This window comes from Bos mutus, chromosome 21, assembly GCF_027580195.1.
Source record: "Bos mutus isolate GX-2022 chromosome 21, NWIPB_WYAK_1.1, whole genome shotgun sequence".
Taxonomy (NCBI): Eukaryota; Metazoa; Chordata; class Mammalia; order Artiodactyla; family Bovidae; genus Bos; species Bos mutus.
In genome coordinates this window covers 28,970,814-28,986,992 of record NC_091637.1, presented here as the reverse complement: position 1 = coordinate 28,986,992, position 16,179 = coordinate 28,970,814, and positions in this window count along the sequence as shown.

Genomic DNA, 16,179 nt, shown 5'->3' with positions numbered 1-16,179 from the left:
CACCCTCCTAATTAGGGCTCATAAATGAACCACCATCATAATTTATCTCAATCACATGGATCTCTGAGTACAAGCCCCACATAGATACCGAGATGTCATCCTAGCCTTCACTGGCTCCCAGTCTTGTCACATGACTGCCTCTCACTTCTGTGCCTTACCCAGCACTATCCCTGGACCCTGATTCACTGACACCTCTAAAGCAGAACAACACTCTACCCAACTGTGCCTCTATAAATCACATTAGGACCTCCCCTCCATGTGTGGCTTAAGCTGTTGGAAACTGAAATATGAAGCTCACTTCCAAGATGTCTCTTCTCACACTTGACTGTTTGGGTCTCCTTGGTCAAAGTTGATGGCAACTTTCTAGAAAAGTTAAGAAAGCAAAACTATGATTCATTTGGGCTACTTTTCTTCATGGAACAGATGTGCCAACTCATGTAAATGGGAGAAGAGCTTAAGAATACCTTGAAGAAATCGGAGAACAGTAATCTTAACTGTGGGATAGGTCTTCACAAGAACCCAGGGAAAACCGAACAACTATGCCTCACATCATGGTTAGGAAGCCCAAGTTAGCCACCAGGAAGACCTGAACAGAAGAGTTTCCTAAATCCAGGGCATCTCCAGCCTCAGGTGCAGGAATCCAAGGACCACTCCAAAGCCACTTAACTACCCACTAAACTAGCCCTCCTCTCTGGATCAGCTTCCCTTGGCCTACCAAGGAGCACATGGTTGTCCAGCCTCCTCCTTTGAATTCCAGAGAAGAAGACTCTTGTATCTTGTTTAGTAGATATCCATATTATCTGCCAGGAAAAAATATTTCCCTAAGCTTTGTTCACCTTAGGCCACTGACTTTTGCAGTGGTTATCTTTAGGTCATTGCAAGTCCCTGGTGAATTATCTGTGCGCTAGGAGGGGGGCCATGGTATGACTACCTACGGCTGGGTTCACAAAAGGGCCTGTGCTCATAGCAGTTTATTAGAGAAGCCATGAGAAACCCTACAACTGTCATATCTAGTAAGAAGATAAAATCTTATTGTTGGATGAATGCTAATGAAATGCAACTCTAGCATCTTATGGGTGAAGGTAAAGTGCTATATATTGAGAAGAGTCAGAAGTGTCTGGGTTTGAACCTCAGTAAGTTTTTACCAGTTGACCTTGTAAAATTTACATCACTTCTTTTGATCTCATCTGTAAAGTAAAAAAGAATACTTGCCTTTTATGTTTGTCACATAAAGACTAATTAACATTGCCTACCTAAGCTCCTGGCAAAACTTAATACTGGTTTCCAGCATGGACTTAGGCACTTCATCCTCCTGCCTTTTGTCCTTAGCCATCACACTCAACGTGACACAGCACAATAAGGGCTCTTCAGTCAGCAATAAGTTCTGCTTTAGATGGAGCACAAGCTGGTTGGATTTGGGCACCCAGTTGTGCTCCATCAATCTCAAGTCTCTTATGTAACCAACGCACATGATCAAAGATCCTATACTTCAAACCTGAATCATCAATCTCAGTGCTAATGGGATATAGAAAAACGTTTTTCCCTGGAAGATCACTAAAAGGTCACAGTCTTGTTTTCCCCAGATAGATTTTCTGTCATATTATATAGTAATGTTCAGTTGGGTGGCAAGATTACTGTCCTCCTGAGAATAACAGTCATCTTTGTAGCTGTTTTACCCAACTCTCAAACTGGTCTGTGAATTTCTCTTGAGATGACTTTTTGATTACTGGCATCTAATTTTTAATTAGTTTTGCTTTTTAGACCACAGACAAACAAAATTAACCCGACCATATTCTTCAGTCTAGGGCACACTTACCATTAGTCTTCCCTGCAAAGTCCATTTTGTGTGACATCATTCATTTTTTATGTTAGTTATTAATTTTCCCCTTCATTCATCATCCCCATTCCTATTCCACTCGCCAGCCTGACCTTCACAATGTACACACACTGTACCTAAAGTTCATTTAAACCATTTTCATGCATTCACTCAAAACTACATGTGATGTATTTCATGTGTATGTGATTAATGCAGTTTTTTTCATTAACCGCACACAAACTGATATATGTAAATCTAATTCTGACTGCTGCTGAGATCTTCCCCTTGCACACACACAACCTCATCTATTTCTTTTAAGAAAGGCCACCCGGATCATTTCCAGCACTTGTTCTCATGATCAAGGCTGAATGCCCCAACATCATCAGTCCTTTTTTTGACCACCACTGACACCTTCTTCAGGATACATGCCCTAGAGTCAGATTGCTAGGTGGGAAGGTATACACATATTAATTTCACCTGATTGCCCTCCAGAATGGCTCCACCAGTTTTCACTTCACAAAGTAAACAAATGTTCCTGTTTCACCTAAAACCCCAATAGCATTTAATGCTATCAAACTTTCTCTTTTTTGCCAATCTGTTAGTAATGCTGTAACATGATGTTTAAATTTGAATATTCCAGAATATTAGTGAGGTTAAGTGCATCCTCATTCAGTTAGCAGCTGTTCTGTCTGATTTTCCACCTGAAACGCTTCCTCCTGTGTCTTGCCCATTTTTTCCTACTGGATTTTTTATCTTTCCCTTGATGATTTGTAAGAGTTCTTCGTATATTCTAGGTACTGAAAGGAGTAGAATTCAGGCTGGCACTCATTGTTAACTTAAACTTCGCTAAACAGAAATCACAAATTCTGAATGGGTCAAGCCCATTCAGTTCAGTTCAGTTCAGTTCAGTCGTTCAGTCATGTCTGACTCTTTGCAACCCCATGAATCACAGCATGCCAGGCCTCCCTGTCCATTACCAACTCCCAGAGTTCACTCAGACTCACATCCATCGAGTCAGTGGTGCCATCCGGCCATCTCATCCTCTGTCGTCCCCTTCTTCTCCTGCCCCCAATCCCTCCCACCCTTTCCTATGTATGACTTTTGGGTCTTAGTTAAGAAAGACTTCTCCACCCAAGTTTACAAAGACATTCAGTATCTTCTCCTGTTTGTTTCAGTAGACTTACTTTTTAAAGTGGAACTTTAACCTATTAAATGTTATTGTGTAAGCGTGTGTGTGTGTGTGTGCACGTGCATGCACAGGCACATAGTGTAAAGTAGGAATCCAGCTTTCTTTCTCTGTACAAGTATTCAGCCTGTTTATGCAACACCATTTACTAAGTAAAAACCCATCCTTATGGACAATATCATATACCATATCCCTAAATACACATGTGGCTCCGTTTGGACTGTCTAGGCTATTCCATTGCTCCTCTCCTAGTAACATATTGCTTTACTAAAGAATTTTAAAATATGTATTATTTTAAGGTAGGGTAATTACTCCATATTGTGTGCTTCATTTTCACAATTTATTTAGTAGGTTATGCACTTCAAAATCAGTTTATTGATTTTCCCTAAAGAAGATGATTACAAAATAAAGCCTGGCTATTGGAAGTTGATTATATAAACTAATTTATGGTTATTTCACAAAAAATGCAAATAAGTAGAATATCAACTGAAAGAAAATTAGCATAAATATACTAGAGGATTTTTTAATGAACAAAATTTTCTTTTAAACATGACAGACTGAGATTACATTCAAAATTCCACTGAAATTGAAATAAAGAAGAAAAACATAGCATCAGTGTAGAAGGGCAAAGCAAATAAGATTGCATCAATTAATCAATCTTAGGAACCTTTAATAGTGGCAAAGTAGAAGGACAAATGGTCAGAGTTACCAGACCAGGGCAAGCTAAGTGTCTATGAGGAATGCAGCCAATGGTGATAACACAAGATACTGCATCCATTGGGTAAAAACATGATGCTTTTAGAAAGCACTTGGTCTGAGAGCAAACATTATCAAAACTTAAAAATATAATGGGAAAATATATATTCAATAAAAGGGCTGGAAGATGAAGTGGAGTTATTCTCTAAGAATGTAGAGCAAAACAATAAACAGACAAACTGTAAGAAAAACAAAAGATCAATCTAGGAGGCCCAACATGCAAATAACTGGAGTTCCAAAATATGAGAGTATATAAAAAGCAGAGAAGAACAATAACAAAAAATTAATACTAGAATTCTTGGAATTTTAGGGAATGAGTGTCCAGATCAAAAGTTCTCACTGAACACTTGACACAGTGTGGAAAACTAAATCATAAGAAACCGTTGATATATTGTGGGCAGATGACAACAATATGGCAACAAAGAGATGAATACAAAAGATGAGTCACTGCAATTACCTCAGGCTATAAACAATGCCCCCACCTTCCTAAAGAAAACGATTCCCAATCCAGACTTCTATGCAAGCTATTCAATTATTCTCAGGTAAGGATATAACAAGGATACTTTTAGAATGTAAGGTCACAAAATGTCATTGCCACATACCCGCTCTTCAAAGGATTTGTTCTAAAATGTAACAGTAATAAAAGAAGGAAGAAAGTATGAGATCTTAAAAAAATTAGCTAATTCAAAAATAAGCATAAATAATTCTTAGTATGATGATAAGGCCTTAGTATGACAACTGCATAAGAACATGTCTAAACCTGGTTGACAATTCCATGGGAAGAGTTTCTGGGAAGAATGGGAAATTATTAGTGTCTTGGAAGTATTGGAAAATTTACCCTTTTTTACTAGAGAGTGTTTACTCGATGTGAATGTTAAAGCTATTTAATTTAAAGTTTATTGACAAGAATATTATGAGCAACTATGGAGGACTAAATATAAAGATCTAGGGGAAGTGAAAATTTTTTTGAAAAAACTTAAAATCTAACTTTGGTGCTAGAAGAAAAAAAAAATGTGAAAACCAGTAACAAATGAAAATATTAAAATTGTAGACTGAGACTGTAGAATTTACATAGACAAATTCTACCAAACTCTCAAAGAATATGTAACCCCTATTTTACACAATTTGTGGAAGAAAGTAGAACTTGAAGATAAGCCTCCAAACTCATTATATGAAGTCAGTTAATAACCTTGTTACCAAAACAGAGGAAGCAAATTACAAGGAAGGAAAATGACAGACTGATTTCACGGATGAACGTAAACTCAGAAATGAGAAAAGGATTGTTAGCTAATTAAACTCTATAGTATATTTTTAAACTAACAAAACAAAGCAAAATGATGTGGTGAGTTTATCCCAGGGAAGCAAGCATGCCATCAGAAAATATTTAACATTAGATTATTTCATATCAGAAAGTCTACCAGTGTAATTTACTACAGAACACAGTAAAGGAGAAAATCACATGGTCTTCTCAAAATATTTTCAAAAGCCATTTAACAAGTTCAATGCTGTTTACATTGAAAACTAACAGGAAAAAAAGACTAAACATACAGTCTATCAGAATAAATAAGAAAATACAGCAAAATTGCCAGATAAGAGATCAGCATGTAAAAATGAATTTTTTGTTTAGTTTCTAAGTTGTGTCTGACTCCTTTGTGGTCCCACGGACTGTAGCCTGCCAGGCTTCTCTGTCCACGGGATTTCCAGGCTAAAATACTGGACCGGGTTGCCATTTCCTTCTCCAGGACATCTTCCTGACTCAAGGATTGAACCCATGTCTCCTGAACTGGCAGGAAGATTCTTTACCACTGAGCCACCAGGGAAACCATGCTGCTAAACCAGTAATAACTATCAGGAAAATATAATAGACTACAAGATACAATTTATAATAGAAAGAAAATCTGTAATATATTTAGGATAACTTAACAAAAAATTCATGAGATCTTTATAGAGAAGAAGAATCACTCTAAGGACTTTTTTTCTAATTAAACTTTTTAATTTTGAGATAATTGAATATTCATATACAATTGTGGGAAATAATACAGACAGATCCTGTGTATCCTTTGCCCAATTCCTTCCAATGGTAATGTCTAGCAAAACTACTTTGCATCATCACAAGCAGACATTAATGTGGTCCACCTACCTTATTTGGACCATCCTCAAACTGGAAACAAGGCAAACATCCTTCAGTGGGTAAAGGATTAAATAAACTACAGTAAAATCCATTTCACAGACCACAGGCCAGCTGGGGACTCGGCTACAGGAGGAGCACAGCAGTGACACCTCTAGGCTCTTTTTCTGCCTCACTGGAGAAACTTGTGTTTAAAGATTGTCAACAGGTGCAGACACAAAATTCTCCATAAACACTAGCTCTCTCAACCCAATAGACCAGGAAAGGCACAACATAGCAAGATGGAAAACTTTTCTTAGAGTTAGCCCCATGCCCACCATACCAGTAAAGTTCCACTCTCTGACCATGAGTGGGCACTGCTGGGGTCCATTACCCCCTCCCCATCACATAAGAGGAAATAGGTAGTTGGGATTTTCACTCCTACTTATGGTACTGACACCTCCCATTTCACAGTGTCAGTGGGGTCCATGAGGAGTCTTGAACTTCTATCCCCCACCAAGTGGTAGCAGGCCTCCCTTATCTCATAGTGCCAGAGTGCCCCTCCTGTTCCAGGCCAGGGTGGAGCCTGACGGGAATTCTGTATCCCACCTCCTTCCAGCAGGACCCTGTGGAATCATGTCTTCAAAAGGGTTGAAAGTAAACAACTGTGAAAATCAAATTTTACATAAGTTGAAATGTCTTCTCAAGAACTCTGGGAAGATGGGGCATGTGGCAATATATATATACATATAAAATATTAAATCTCTAAATTCCCAGTGAACACACAGAGAATTGTGGCACAATCCAAATTCCATAGATAACATATACAATAAAGCTAGATAACTCAGTTTCCTAAGAATTCCAGAATGCAAGAGGGTAGGGGAACCATCAGCTTGCCAAAGATACATGTAGCTTCAACAGAGGGCAACAGAGTGTGTCTGCAAGGCTGAGACTTCCAATATAACTCCAGGCAGGGCTGACCTCATGGGCCTGTGCCTATCTCAGTCACACAGGGCTGACTCTCAGAATGGGCTCACACATGGAGGCTAAGGATCTATAGTGGTCATCTAGAAATGCTGAATAATTTTTGAATTTTTATTCTGGGATGATAGAGCAGGCATTGGGGGCTTGGAGACCCCACTTGATACCGACTAGGGTTCTTGACCTTCTCCAACCAATACAAATTGATAAGAGACCAGACAAGAAATTCAGTTCAGTTCAGTCACTTAGTCATATCCAACTCTTTGCAACCCAATGAACCGCAGCATGCCAGGCCTCCCTGTCCATCACCAACTCCCGGAGTCCACCCAAACCCATGTCCATCAAGTCGGTGATGCCATCCAGACATCTCATCCTCTGTCGTTCCCTTCTCCTCCTGCCCTCAATCTTTCCCAGCATCAGAGTTTTTTCAAGTGACTCAGCTCTTCGCATCAGGTGGCCAAAGTATTGGAGTTTCAGCCTCAACATCAGTCCTTCGAATGAACACCCAGGACTGATCTCCTTTAGGATGGACTGGTTGGATCTCCTTGCAGTCCAAGGGACTCTCAAGAGTCTTCTCCAACACCACAGTTCAAAAGCATCAATTTTTTGGCGCTCAGCCTTCTCCACAGTCCAACTCTCACATCCATACATGACCACTGGAAAAACCATAGCCTTGACTAGATGGACCTTTGTTGACAAAGTAATGTCTCTGCTTTTTAATATGCTGTCTAGGTTGGTCATAACTTTCCTTCCAAGGAGTAAGCGTCTTTTAATTTCATGGCTACAATCAACATCTGCAGTGATTTTGGAGCCCAGAAAAATAAAGTCTGACACTGTTTCCACTGTTTCCCCATCTATTTGCCATGAAGTGATGGGACCAGATGCCATGATCTTAGTTTTCTGAATGTTGAGCTTTAAGCCAACTTTTTCACTCTCCTCTTTCACCTTCATCAAGAGGCTTTTGAGTTCCTCTTCACTTTCTGCCATAGGGTCGTGTCATCTGCATATCTGAGGTTATTGATATTTCTCCCAGCAATCTTGATTCCAGCTTGTGCTTCCCCCAGCCCGGCGTTTCTCATGATGTACTCTGCGTATAAGTTAAATAAGAAGGGTGACAATACACAGCCTTGACGTATCCCTTTTCCTATTTGGAACCAGTCTGTTGTTCCATGTCCAGTTCTAACTGTTGCTTCCTGACCTGCATACAGGTTTCTCAAGAGGCAGATCAGGTGCTCTGGTATTCCCATCTCTTTCAGAATTTTCCACAGTTTATTGTGACCCACACAGTCAAAGGCTTTGGCATAGTCAATAAAGCAGAAATAGATGTTTTTCTGGAACTCTCTTGCTTTTTCGATGATCCAGCAGATCTTGGCAATTTGATCTCTGGTTCCTCTGCCTTTTCTAAAATCAGCTTGAAAATCTGGAAGTTCACGGTTCACGTATTGCTGAAGCCTGGCTTGGAGAATTTTGAGCATTACTTTGCTAGCGTGTGAGATGAGTGCAATTGTGTGGTAGTTTGAGCATTCTTTGGCATCGCCTTTCTTTGGGATTGGAATGAAAACTGCCCTTTTCCAGTCCTGTGGCCACTGCTGAGTTTTCCAAATTTGCTGGCATATTGAGTGTAGCACTTTCACAGCATCATCTTTCAGGATTTGAAATAGCTCAACTGGTATTCCATCACCTCCACTAGCTTTGTTCATAGTGATGCTTTCTAAGGCCCACTTGACTTCACATTCCAGGACGTCTGGCTCTAGGTGAGTGATCACACCATCGTGATTATCTGGGCCGTGAAGATCTTTTTTGTATAGTTCTTCTGTGTATTCTTGCCACCTCTTCTTAATATCTTCTGCTTCTGTTAGGTCCCTACCATTTCTGTCCTTTATTGTGCCCATTTTTGCATGAAATGTTCCCTTGGTATCTCTAATTTTCTTGAAGAGATCTCTAGTCTTTCCCATTCTATTGTTTTCCTCTATTTCTTTGCATTGATCGCTGAGGAAGGCTTTCTTATCTCTCCTTGCTATTCTTTGGAACTCTGCATTCAAATGGATATATCTTTCCTTTTCTCCTTTGCTTTTCACTTCCCTTCTTTTCACAGCTATTTGTAAGACCTCTTCAGACAGCCATTTTGCTTTTTTGCATTTCTTTTCCATGGGGATGGTCTTGATTCCTGTCTCCTGTACAATGTCACGAACCTCAATCCATAGTTCATCAGGCACTCTGTCTATGGCAAGGCTTTATTGGGGCTCCCACTGCAGCAGGAGGGGAATGAAAACATCTAACAGCTTCCCTTGTTCACTCCCTGAGGCGGGGCAAGCTGGTTCCTTATACAGGGTGAGGGTAACAGGTGTGTCCAAGTATCAGGCCAGAGGGATGGCTGAGGGGGTTTGCCCAGCCCCTAGGTGATATTTTGTGCCGGGGGCATGGGCAGTGCCCAGTTTTTACTCCTGACATCCTGTTTTTGCTCTGGGCTTTTCAGAAATGGCAATTGGGTTTTTTGTTTCTTTGTATCTTACTATCCATACTTTGTTCCAACTGCATATGCACGCAGTTATTTTTAGTCCCTTATAGTTTCTTTGTATTTTGTTGCTACAGGAGATCTTTGTCCAGGTGCAAGCACTGAAGCAAAGGATACCAAGTCCCAGGTCCCAGCCTGTCTCAAGCTCACCCGTGGTCCTACTTCCCACCACCTCCCTGCCTACCCAGCAAGGATTCTCAGGAGTCTGCTTATCCACATCCACCCCAAGACTGAAGCCACTGTCACCTTGATGGGGACTTGGCCCAGGCAGTACTGGCGTTGGGCTTGTGCACCCTGTGAAGTGAATCATGGAGGGACCCCCAGGTACCTAGGAGGGTCTCTCTCTTCTACAAGTATTCTTGTGTAGAAGAAAGGGAAATAAATTAAAACAAAGGTTTTATTTTTTTGGAACAAAGAGTCTGCCATCTTCATTTAGCACTGGGCCCCCTCAAAGCACGTGGCAAGCCTTGCTACTGGTTACTTTATAGAGTCCAGTGGCCCAACCTTTGAAAGCAGCTGAATGGGAAGGGATTTTCTCACTCTTAAACCAAGTGAGGGCAAGTGAAAATCAATAAGGTCTAAAGGGGCCAGTGCAGACTAGGTCCTACAAACTCTCAGGAATAATGAGCAAACCTCCCTTCCAGGACAGAACACCACTGAGAGGAAACTTCTAAGAAAAGAGTTAAAATTGAGCTGGATAGGGACAATGGAGGCAAAGGAAAATGAGTCCATATGTAGATGGTGGAGCAGAACAGTTAGAATCTGTCAGAAAGCATGTGCTCTATTTTCTAACATTTGTCAAAAACAACCAAAGAGGTTACTTGTACCAGCAGTTAAGATTCAGAGAAGCAGAACCACTAGGGTGTGTGTGTGTGTATTTCTGATCAAAGGTTGTTGCTGCTGCTAAGTTGCTGCAGTTGTGTCTGACTCTTCGCAACCCCATAGATGGCAGCCCACCAGGCTCCTCCATCCATGGGATTTTCCAGGCAAGAGTACTGGAGTGGGTTGCCATTGCCTTCTCCAGATCAAGGGTTAGGACTCTGTAAATCTGAAATCCTTGCACGTGAGTCTGAATTTTGTAGGGCAGGCAGTCAGGAAAGGAGGCATGTGCAGTGGGGAAGAAAAAGAATCAGCTGGAACTTTGTCAAATGGACTGAAACCCATGCAGAGCTTGTTGTCTTTGAAACTGGTAATGTGGGTGTCCTGCAGAAGCCAAGGCCGTTTGTCAAGAGCTGGAGTTGAAGATGAGGGAGGGTCCAGGGGAAAGTGGGACCCAGCCTCTGCTTCATACAAACTAAAGTGAGTCATCATATCAGGAACAACACATAAGAGCTCCAAATTGGTTCTTGTTTCCCCCTCACCTTCCCAGTCTCCCCCCAGATTCTCCTTATTATAACAGGCAAATCAGTGAAGGGAATTCTAGGAAACAGTTTGGCCTTGTCAGTAAACATGTTAAAAGCCACCACAGTACTTGAGGGCTGTGATACTCAAAAACCTTCTAACCTTTCCCTGTTACTGGGTTGATTTCATGTCCACACACTAAAAGGGAAAGGATAAGTCAGACAGTTAATATGTAAAAAATAAATCAAAAGCTTACCAGAAAGACATTTTGATAAAAAGATTAAAAATATACAAACAGGCAAATTCTATATCGTAGCATTTAAAAATAAATCATTAAGAAAATGATACAAGAGATGAAAGAGCATAAATTCAAGGGACAATATTTTTGAAACTGCATCTCATAAATAAACATGGCACACATAAACATAGCAGGTTATGTCTTAGGGGAAATGGGAAAAGAAAAGGATATTTTAACATTTAAAAGCAAGATATATAAAGGATTTGAGTGAGAGTGAGATTATAAATGACCACCACCACAAAGACCAAACATGTAGACCAAAGAAGAAAACCAAAACAGGGGACTAAAACAAATACTAAGGACTGTACTTTAAATATATTTAAAAAACAGGATTGAAAAACAAAATGTGAAGATACACTGCCTACCTGGGAAAGCCAACTCAGAACAACCAATAAGGCATAGGCTAAAGTATTTGACTTTAAGGTAAAGGAAATATCCTTTGGGTACCTAGGAAAAAAGAAGATAGAAAAAAGTTGACATATAACAGAAAGAAAATGTTATTATCATCAGAACTTTTAAGATTAGCATCTGGTGTCAGAAGAAAAGGAGTAATATATGTAAAGATATGCAAATTTTAAAACATTTGAAGGGCTTCTCTGGTGGTCCCTTAAGACTCTGCACTTCCAATGCAGGGGACGCAGGTTTAATTCCTAGTTAGGGAACTAAGATCCCATATGCTGCAAGGAGCAGTCAACACATAAATAAATATTTAAAAATTTTGAGCCAACAATTATATATTGAGGCAAACTGACTCTCAAATATAAAAGAAAAAAAATTGCCATCAATATGCAAAAAGTATAGAATGTTCTTCCATGAGTCCTTTCTTAGGAATGGACTGAAGGATGATCTTTAGATATTAAATATTACTGGAGAGATACTGGCATAAAAACTGGGGATGTATGCTATTATTTCATATGCAGAACTAAGATTAAATATGAGATTCAAAGGAGGGAGTATAGCATGTAATAGCTACAGGCTTTGACAATGTACATCCAGTAGAACTTTTTTGAAGGGAAGAGAATATGGAAAAAGCACAAAAAAGCAATTTAAGAATGTTTATAGTAAGAGTGTTGGTATCTGCTGAATACTCTTTCTGAGTACCTATGTATTCTTTCTAATTTTATTATCCCTAGTGCTTCTGTGAACCAGGTCTCCTAGGAGCTGCAAATGTAAGATAAAAAATCTTAAGTAAACACCCTACAATCTTGAATGTTTGAACTCGAGGCATTTTATCATAGATATAGATTAATTCAGTTCAGTTCAGTCAGCTCAGTTCAGTTCAGTTCGATTTTGTGACCTCACTGACTGTAGCACGCCAGGCTTCCCTGTCCATCACCAACTCCCGGAGCTTGCTCAGACTCATATCCATCGAGTCGGTGATGCCATCCAACCACCTTATCCTCTGTCATCCACTTCTCCTCCTGCCTTCAATCTTTCCCAACATCAGGATCTTTTCTGAGGAGTCAGTCTTCGCATCAAGTGGCCAAAGTATTGGAGCTTCGGCTTCAGCATCAGTCCCTCCAATGAATATTCAGGACTGATTTCCTTCAGGATGTACTGGTTGGATCTCCTTGCTGTCCAAGGGACTCGCTAGAGTCTTCTCCAACACCACAGTTTCAAAGTATCAATTCTTTGGCGTTCAGTTTCTTTATAATTCAACTCTCACATGCATACATGACTACTGGAAAAACCATAGCTTTGACTAGACAGACCTTTGCCGGCAAAGTAATGTCTTTGCTTTTCAATATGCTCTCTAGGTTGATTATAGCTGTTCTTCCAAGGAGCAAGCATCTTTTAATTTCATGGCTGCAGTCACCATCTACAGTATTTTGGAGTCCAAAAAAATAAAGTCTCTCACTGTTTCCTTTGTTTCCCCATCTATTTGCAATGAATATATGGGACCAGATGCCATGATCTTCTTTTTCTGAATGTTGAGTTTTAAGCCAGATTTTTCACTCTCCTCCTTCACCATCATCAAGAGGCTCTTTAGTTCCTCTTCACTTTCTGCCATAAGGGTGGTATCATCTGCATATCTGAAGTTATTGATATTTCTCCTGGCAATCTTGATTCCAGCTTGTGATTCATCCAGCCTGGCATTTTGCATGATGTACTCTGCATATAAGCTAAATAAGCAAGGTGACAATATACAGCCTTGACATACTCCTTTTCCAATTTGGAACCAGTCTGTTGTTCCATGTCGGGTTCTAACTGTCACTTCTTGACCTGCATACAGATTTCTCAGGAGGCAGGTCAGGTGGTCTGGTATCCCCATCCCTTGAAGAATTTTCCACAGTTTGTTGTGATCTACACAGTCAAAGGCTTTGGTGTAATCAGTAAAGCAGAAGTAAATGTTTTTCTGGTATTCTCTTGCTTTGCTGATGATCCAACAGGTGTTGGCAGTTTGATCTCTGGTTCCTCTGCCTTTTCTAAATCCAGCATGAACATCTGGAAGTTCAAAGTTCACAAACTTTGAAGTCTGGTTTGCAGAATTTTGAGCATTAATTTACTAGCGTGTGCTGCTGCTGCTGCTGCTGCTGCTGCTAAGTCACTTCAGCTGTGTCCGACTCTGTGCGACTCCATAGACAGCAGCCCACCAGGCTCCTCTGTCCCTGGGATTTTCCAGGCAAGAATACTGGAGTGGGTTACTAGCGTGTGAAATGCATGCAATTGCGTGGTAGTTTGAACATTCTTTGGCATTGCCTTTCTTTGGGATTTAAATGAAAACTGACCTTTTCCAGTCCTCTGGCCACTGCTGAGTTTTCCAAATTTGCTGGCATATCAAGTGCAGCACTTCAACAGCATCATCTTTTATGATTTGAAATACCTCAACTGGAACTCTATTACCTCCACTAGCTTTGTTCCTAGTGATGCTTCCTAAGGCCTACTTGACTTTGCACTCCAGGATGTCTGGCTCTAGGTTAGTGATCACACCATCATGGTTATCTGGGTCATGAATATCTTTTTTGTATAATTCTTCTATGTATTCTTGCCACCTGTTCTTAATATCTTCTGCTTCTGTTAGGTCCCTACCATTTCTGTCCTTTATTGAGCCCATCTTTGCATGAAATGTTCCCTTGATATCTCTAATTTTCTTGAAGAGATCTCTAGTCTTTCTCATTTTATTGTTTTCCTCTATTTCTTTGCATTGATCACTGAAGAAGGCTTTCTTATTTCTCCTTGCTATTCTATGGAACTCTGCATTCAAATTGGTATATCTTTCCTTTTCTCCTTTGTCTTTAGCATCTCTTCTTTTCTCAGCTATTTGTAAGGCCTCCTCAGACAATCATTTTGCCTTTTTGCATTTCTTTTTCTTGGGGATGGTCTTGATCCCTGCCACCTGTACAATGTCACGAGCCTCCATCCATAGTTATTCAGGCACTCTCTCTATCAGATCTAATCCCTTGAATTTCTCACTTCCACTGTATAATCATAAGGGATTTGATATAGGTCATACCTGAATGGTCTAGTGGTTTTCCTTACTTTCTTCAATTTAAGTCTGAATTTGGCAATAAAGAGTTCATGATCGCAGCCACAGTCAGCTCCCAGTCTTGTTTCTGCTGATCATATAGAGCTTCTCCATCTTTGGCTGCAAAGAATATAATCAATCTGATTTCGATGTTGACCATCTGGTGATGTCCATGTATAGAGTCATCTCTTGTGTTGTAGAAAGAGGGTGTATGCTAAGACTAGTGCATTCTCTCGGCAAAACTCTGTTAACCTTTGCCCTGCTTCATTTTGTACTCCAAGGCCAAACTTGCCTGTTACTCCAGGTATCTCTTGACTTCCTACTTTTGCATTCCAGTCTCCTATAACAAAAAGGACATCTTTTTTGGATGTTAGTTCTAGAAGGTCTTGTAAATCTTCATAGAACCATTCAACTTCAGCTTCTTCAGCATTACTAGTTGGGGCATAGACTTGGATTGCTGTGATATTGAATGGTTTGCCTTGGAAATGAACAGAGATCATTCTGTCTTTTTTGAGATTGCACCCAAGTACTGCATTCAGACTTTTTTGTTGACTATGATGGCTACCCCATTTCTTCTAAGTGATTCTTGCTCACAGTAGTAGATATAATTGTCATTCGAGTTAAATGCACCCATTCCAGTCCATTTTAGTTTGCTGATTCCTAGAATGTCGACCTTCACTCTTGCCATCTCCTGTTTGACCACTTCCAATTTACCTTGATTCATGGACTGAACATTTCAGGTTTCTTATCTTTTTTTTTTTTTTTTTTCAGGTTTCTATGCAATATTGTTCTTTACAGCATCGGACTTTACTTCCATCACCAATCACATCCACAACTGGGCATTGTTTTCACTTTGGTTCTGTCTCTTAGTTCTTTCTGGAGTTATTTCTTCATCCTTCTCCAGTAGCATTTTGGGCACCTTACAGACCTGGGTAGTTCATCTCTCAGTATCATATCTTTTTGCCTTTTCATACTGTTCGTGGGGTTCTCAAGGCAAGAATACTGAAGTGGTTTGCCATTCCCTTCTCCAGTGGACCACATTTTGTCAGAACTTCCACCATGACCCATCCGTATTGGGTGGCCCTATATGGTATGGCTCATAGTTTCACTGAGTTAGACAAGGCTGTGTTCATGTGATCAGTTTGATTGATAGATATACATAGGTAGATGACAGATATATAGATAGATAGATGATAGATTGATGGTAGATAGATGTTAGGTAAAGAGAAGATGGATTATATAGATAGATAGATGACAGGTAGAGAGATAGACAATAGATGATAGATAGGGAAAGATAGATGATAGATAGATACCCTAAATAAGTTCATTGAGTAAGTCTAAAAATAATATTTCCAACTAAATTACACCAGGGCTTCATAGAGAAATGATTGAAATGAATGATTCGATTTCTGGGACAGGAAGAGGACAAGATGAGCTTGTGAGTTTAGAATATATTGTAACAGTGACCATGGGCATTATCAAAGACTAGAAGAGTTGTTTTAAAGAGACTTGGGAGACAAGCTGGAGAATCTCCCACTTAGCAAAGACAGGGCAACTGGAGCATCAGTAAGGTTATGCCATAGATGGATGGAGACAAACCAAAGAGGTGCAAATCATCTATGTCCTCCAAGAAACAAATGCTGAGGCAGAATAAAATGCAAGGCTTTGACTGGAAGAAACGGACAAGTGAGGGAAAATGTATAGTGAGGGAGG